Here is a 7,164-nt window from a genome sequence, read left to right on the forward strand (position 1 = left end):
AATCAATAGAGAAATGACCCTTCCTCTATTTAAAATGCTAACCCTCCCTGCTCCTTCCTTGCTTTCACTTTCCTCCAGCATCACCATTTCACACACTATATCATTTCTCTATCTTTAATTATCTGTCTCCTTCCCTGGAGACACAAGGGCAGTGATTTGGGTTTGTCTTGATGCTTGATGAATCTCCAGTGCTTCCACTAGAACCTAGGACCTCACAGATGCTCAATAAACATTTTGGTTATGAGTATTAGTGAAACCAAGGCTAAGTGAACACCGCGTCACAATTCATGCTGAGTCCAACTCTGTGAAAGTAAGAGGTACAAGTATTGCTGCTTCCCTGGTGCCTCAGACAGTGAAGAATCCGCATGCAATGCCAGAGACCTGGGTTCGATCCCTGGGTCGGGAAGATCCCCTGGAGGAGGGAATGGCTACCCACTTCAGTATTCTTGCCTGGAGAATCCCACGACAGAGGAGGTGGGCTACAGTCCATTCAGTCACAAGAGTCAGACACGCTGAGCCACCAAGCACATACATGCACATTGCCAACTGTATCAGTGTGTTCAGGCCAATAGCAGATGCCACAGACGGGGCGCCTCATACAACAGGCATTTACTCTCATGATTCTGGAGGCTGGCAGCCTGAGGTCAGGGTTCTGCAAGGCTGTTTCTTCTAAGGCGTCTCTCCTTGGTGTATAGGTGGCTGTCTTCTCTCTGTGTTTTCACAGGGTGTTTCCTCTGAGCAAGTCTGTGTCCTAATCTCCTCTTCTCAAGACACCAGTCAGATTAGATTAGGGCCCACCCTGGTGACCTCATTTAATCTTAATCATCTCTACTTAAACATCTCTACAGTCATTCGGAAGCACTGGGGGTAGGACTTCAACATATGGATTTTCCGGGAGTCGGCGGGGAGGGTAGGGACACACAATTCAGCCCATAACATCATAAACACAAAAGTAACCCTGAGACATGTCAAAAGAATACAGGAGCCAGCATAAAGAACACCAATGGGCCAGACGTGGGACTATTCAGCATGAAAATTATGATAATAATGGATTATCACTGACTGACTCAGAACCTATGAGTTCACACTAATCAGTAAATACAAATATAAACAAACAAGATGAAAGGAAGTCTCTTCCTTACCAAAGAACAACGATCTATTTTTTCAGCATTTATTTATTTATGGCTGCACTGGGTCTTTGTGGCTGATCAAGGGCTCTTCTCTGGTGGTGGCAAGCGGGTTACTTTTCCTTGCGGTGCACAGGCTTCTAATTGTGGCAGCTTCTCTTGTTTTGGGGCACAGGCTCTGGGAGCCCAGGCTTCAGGAGTTGTGGCTCATGGGCTCTAGAGCATGGGCTCAGCAGTGATGGCGCACTGGCCTAGTTAGTCTGCGGCATGTGAAATCTTCCCGGACCAGGGATCGAACCGTGTTCCCTGCATTGGCAAGCAGATTCTTATCCACTGTGCCACCAGGAAGTCCAATAATTTTTAAAATGTAAGGAAAACAACAGAGTTAGAAAATTACAACTCGATAACCATCATTTCAGTCACTGATTCAGGCAGAAACCCTCAATGGTTGCTTGAACTTTGGGTGAAGAGTGGATGGACCACAGGTTACTTATACAGTCGCTAAGTATCTCCCTGCCAAATACCTCCATGATCACATCTCAATAACTACAGTGGAGAAGCTTGGTGGGAGACACCACCTTCACTAAATAATCAAGGTTAATGTCACCAATAAAGGGATGAATCAACATTATGTACCTCCCGATATGATGCCCTGAGAAGGACACAGCATTGCTTCTATAATATTCCTGCTGAAAAAACAAGTAACCTGGGACTTCCCTGATGGTCCAGGGGTGAAGACTCCACTTTCCAATGCAGAGGACACAGTTTCCATCCCTGGCCAGGGAACTGAGATCTCTCCCACATGCCATGCAGTGTGGACAAAAAAATAGAAACATCATCTGAATTGAATCATAAGAAAACATCAAACAAACCCAAACTGAACAACATTCTGCAAAAATGACCTGCACTTTTCGAAACTTTTCATCAGGAACAACAAAGGCAGGCTGAAGAGCCATTCCAGACTGAAGGGGAGCGAAGTGACCAGACAACCCAAAACAATATATGACGCCGGGTGAAATCCTGCCGCAGAAAAACCACTAAAAGGGACAGCTTTAGGACAACTGATGAAAACTGAATACGTGCCACGTACTGGACAATAGGGCTTCCCTGGTGGCTCAGTGGTAAAGAATTTGCCTACAATACAGGAGATGCAGGCTCCATCCCTGGGTCGAGAAGGGTGGAAAAAGGAATGGAAACCCATTTGAGTATTCTTGCCTGGAGAATCCCATTGACAGAGGAGACTGGCGGGTTACAGTCCCTGGGGTTGCAAAGAGTTGGACAAAACTTAGTGACTAAACAACAACAATTTGATAATAGTATTGCATCAATGTTACATTTCCTGAATCTGTTCATTTTTGTGCTACGGTTCTGTAAGCAAATATCTTTGTTCTTTGGAGAATAACAATAAAGATTTAGAAGTAAAGATCACAGTGCTTGCAACTGATTCAAATTATCAGACCAAAATGATAATAAATAACAGTGTGTGTGTGTGTGTGTGTGTGTGTGTGTAGAAACAGTAAATATGGTAAAATATCAATAGTAGGTGAATCTTAGTAAAGTATATATGGGAGTTTGTGGCCCTGTAGTTGTAATTTTTCTGTAGATTTGAAAATTTTCAAAAGTAAAGTTTTTTAGGGTCTTCCCTGGTGGTCCAGTGGTTAAGACCCCGAGCTCACACTGCAGGGGAGCATAGGTTCCATTATTGGTCAGGGAATCAGGGCCCTGCATGCCACATGGCATAGTCAACAAACTAAAAAAAAATTAAAAGTAGTCTTTTAAAATTTTAAATGTTTCCTACCAATAAAAAAGGGAGGGGGAATATTTTTCAAAAGAAAAGATTTACCTTAGCAGAAATAGAAAGACAAATAACATATGATATCACTTATATGTGGAATCTAAAATACGACAGAAACAAACCCTATCTAGCAAACAGAAACAAAATCACAAACATAGAGAACAGATCTGTGGTTGCTAAGGGGGAGGGAAGTGGGGGGAGTAGACGGATTGGGAGTTTGGGATTAGCAGATTCAAGCTATTATAAAGAGGATGGATAAACAAGATCTTACTGTACAGCCTGGGGCTTCCCAGGTATCTCAGTGGTGAAGAGTCTGCCTGCCAATGCAGGAGACACAGGTTCAATCCCTGGGTCAGGAAGACCCCCTGGTTATAGTCCAGGGGTTCGCAAAGAGTCAGACACGACTGAGTGACTTGAGCATGCATGCACTGCATAGCACAGAAACTATATTCAATATCCTATGATAAACCATTATGAAAAAAGAATATATATGTGCATAACTAAATCACTTTACTGTAATTACAGCAGAAAGTAATGCAATTAGTTGCATTGTAAACCAACTAAAGGAAATCAGTCCTGAATATTCATTGGAAGTACTGATGCTGAAGATGAAGCTCCAATACTTTGGCCACCTGATGTGGAGAACTGACTCACTGGAAAAGACCCTGATGTGGGGAAAGATTGAAGGCAGGAGGAGAAGCGGATGACAGAGGATGAGATGGTTGGATGGCATCACCGACTCAGTGGACATGAGTCTGAGCAAGCTCCGGGAGTTGGTGATGGACAGGGAAACCTGGCATGCTGCAATCCATGGAGTCACAGAGAGTTGTACACGACTGAGCGACTGAACTGAAGCCAACTATTGTTCAATAAAAAATTTTTTAAAAAAGAAAAGAATTATCTTTTTTAGGAAAGGGAAGTTATGAGTGATTTCATCTCTCATACTGTTGTTCCAGAACTTCCCTGGTGGTCGAAAAAGACTTGGACGTGACTTGGTGACTAAAAACAACATTGTTCCAGAACTTTGGCCACAAACAAGGTCACATTTCTCTCCTTCCCACAACAGAAGTGAGAAGAGAAGAGCCCTCCATTTTTCTGCTGCCAACTGTGGACCTATTTCACTCTATCAGTGACCCAACAGATTAGATGTTAATGCCCCTTTTTATAGGGCAGGGAGGCTCACAGAAAGGTCACTCAAGGTCACTAACATGGAGGCAGGGGCAGAAGCAGAGTCTAACGTGTGTTCATAGGCTCCGTCTTTGCATACTGTCTTCTCCAGGCTCTGGGCCAGGCAGAGCCAGGTGCTGCGGTGAAAGCCTGCCCCAGTCCTAGGCTCAGTGTCCACTGCTGGGGGTCAGGCCCCATGAGCTTGATGCGGGGGGACGAGACAGTCACAGGACAACAGAGGGGATGGTGCTAAAACCTAAGGGAGATGGGAGCTCCCAGGGGCCCTTTTTTCCCTCCATCTCCAGATTCCTTCTCGGGGATCTGCCCTGCTCAGAGCCCAGGAGGCTGTCCACAGGCCCCTAGGGTGGACCTAGAAGCCCTAGCGGAGGTCGGAAGGTGGGGAGGGGGCCGACACTCTCCGTGCTCCTGGCCGCTGCATCCCTCTGCCTTCAGGGCCCCAGGTTCTGGTGTGCTGCCCCCTCCCTGCCCCCGCCACGGCCGCTGGCTCCTGTGCCCCTCCACATCCCTCTTTGGGGTCACCCTGCCCACCCCTCTGTACACAGCCCCTTTCCCTGAGTCTCTTTGGTGAAACCTCTGGGTGGTCACCTGTTTTCTGCAAGGACTCTGACCCCTACGCCCAGTGAGGAGAGAGGAGCGCATTCAAAGGGAACAGCATGTGCCAAAGCCCAGAGGCAGAGAAGGCTGGCCCGCTGGGAGAACTCAGACAGCCCAGGCTGACCTGCTGGAAGATTGTTTCAAGCTGTTTCAAAGCAAGCTGTTTCAGCCCAAGTCCCAGCTCTCAGCCTTGGACTGGGAACTGTGACACCTCCTTCCCTCCATCCACTGTGCCCACCCATCGCTAGGGATCCACCTGCAGCCTTCCCTGGACCATCGATGGGGTCTGCAGCCTGGGGCAGAGAGCCCAGAGGAGGCAGGCCTAAGGCTCCACTCCCCATAACACAGGCCCGCCTCCCACTGAGAATGATGCCGTGAGAGGCTGACGTTGCCTGTACACCAACCAGCAGCGTGATTTCAGAGCCTCCAGCCGGCCCTAGAACCCTCCTCTCCCTAAGCCAGCCATCCAAAGCTCATTCCACAGGGTCAGCTCAGGTGTCTACTGCTCAACCCTTAGTCCACGGGTGCCAAGTGCAGATCCCTGTGAAAACGTGATTTCCCCCTGGGGGGTTTTAACTTCCAATCCGAATATTATTAAGACAGCTTAAATGCCTCCTCATCCATGGCAACCTCCTAGAGGCACTCTGGAAGTGAGCTCCTTTTTCTAAATGACCGCTGGCATCTCTTCAGTATCCTGCTCTAGTTAACGAGCTCTGTCATTTTCTGTCTTATGCATGTGTGTGTTAGTTGCTCAGTTGTGTCTGACTCTTTGCGACCCCAGGGCCTGTAGTCCACCAGGCTCCTCTGTCCATAGGGATTCTCCAGGCAAGAATACTGGAGTGGGTTGCTATTTCCTTCTCCAGGGCATCTCCCTGACCCAGGAATCGAACCCAGGTCTCCTGCATTGCAGGCGGATTCTTTACCATCTGAGCCACCAGGGAAGCCCTTTCTGTCTAATAGGGATTTTAAATTGGGTCTCATCCCTCCCATTTGGATGTGAACCCGTTAAGAGCAAAATTCACAGCCAATTCATCTCTGTTGAGCTTACTACCTGGCACGTAGAATGAATGAACGAAGAGATGAATAATGCAAACGAAGTGTCTGGGTGCTTGAGAACGCAGCCACGGTGGGTGGTGTGAGGCAGGCAGCAGGGCATGAGAAGATGGTAAAGCCTTCCACTTAGATTGCAGCCTCATTCCTCACCTCCACCAAGGCACGAAGTTGCCTGAAGCTGCTGCTGCCGCAGACTCTTTGAGCCAGGAGGGCTGGGTGCCCCAGCTGCCTTAAGAATGGTTTTGTCCATCTGGAGCAGGAGGGTAATAAATACCCTCCAGTCACACCCCAGCTCCCTCCACTGTAACCAAACATGATAAAGATACCAGTCAGAAGCCAGGACCCAGGTCATCGAAACAAAGAACAGGACCTACATCGAATAAGATTGGATCAGAAAAGGCATAGAGGATTGGGTCCAGAGCTATGCTCACCAGGGAGAGACGTGGAGTTAGAGATAAGGAGAACAAAGGAGATGGGGGCCGCCGGAGTGGGACCCATTATCAGCAGAAGGAAACTTGACCTCAGTCCTCAAGTGGGGTTCACCCAGGCCACCATCTCCAGTAGGTTTGCTCTGAAGCGGGGGGAGGACCGGCTCAGAGCGGGGGCTGCAAGGGCAGTGGGGGCCTTCTGAGAGCCCCTTTGTCCCTGCTGTGGGATTTCAAGCCAATTCCTTGTTACGCTCCAGTTCTCAGGAATTTTCCATACCCTGGTTAATATCTCCATCCCCCGCCAGCCCCCTCCCAGGTTCCAAACATTTCCTTTTCTGCTTCCAGTTAACTCTTGCTTGGCCCAGTTTCGAATTTCTGCCTCCCCCAAGCCCTTCTCTTACATTTTACCCAAAAGCAAGTATCAGAACACTTTCCGAAAGCTGGCCAGACCGGTCGTGGGAGGTTAGGGTTGAGGTTCCTGGCTATGCCTGTGCTTCCCAGGACTCTACATGGCTACATTCCTGCCCCCAGGAACCACTGCCTACTCTGTGATTTCCAAGTGTCCTCAGGAGCTAGGACTACAGTACCCATGCCCTTCCTGTTCAAGAGATCATACAATGGGGGCTATCAGAGGCCAAGATGTTTCTCACTCCCCGTGGTCCTTGCCCCTATACTCAAGGGAAAAGTCATTCATTCATTCATTCATTCACTTAATCTGTGAAAGTGAAATTGTTCGTTGCTCAGTCTAATCCAGCTCTTTGCAACCCCATGGACTGTAGCCCACCAGGCTCCTCTGTCCATGGGATTCTCTAGGCAAGAATACTGGAGAGGGTAGCCATTCCCTTCTCCAGGGGATCTTCCTAACCACAGTTTCTTTACCATCTGAGCCATTAAGTAGGTAACTTAATCTTTATGGAATATCTATTCTGCACCAGCTGCAAGATGGCATCTCAGCTTCTTCTTACGTACTTCCCATGGA

This window comes from Odocoileus virginianus, chromosome 28, assembly GCF_023699985.2.
Source record: "Odocoileus virginianus isolate 20LAN1187 ecotype Illinois chromosome 28, Ovbor_1.2, whole genome shotgun sequence".
NCBI classification, from domain to species: Eukaryota; Metazoa; Chordata; class Mammalia; order Artiodactyla; family Cervidae; genus Odocoileus; species Odocoileus virginianus.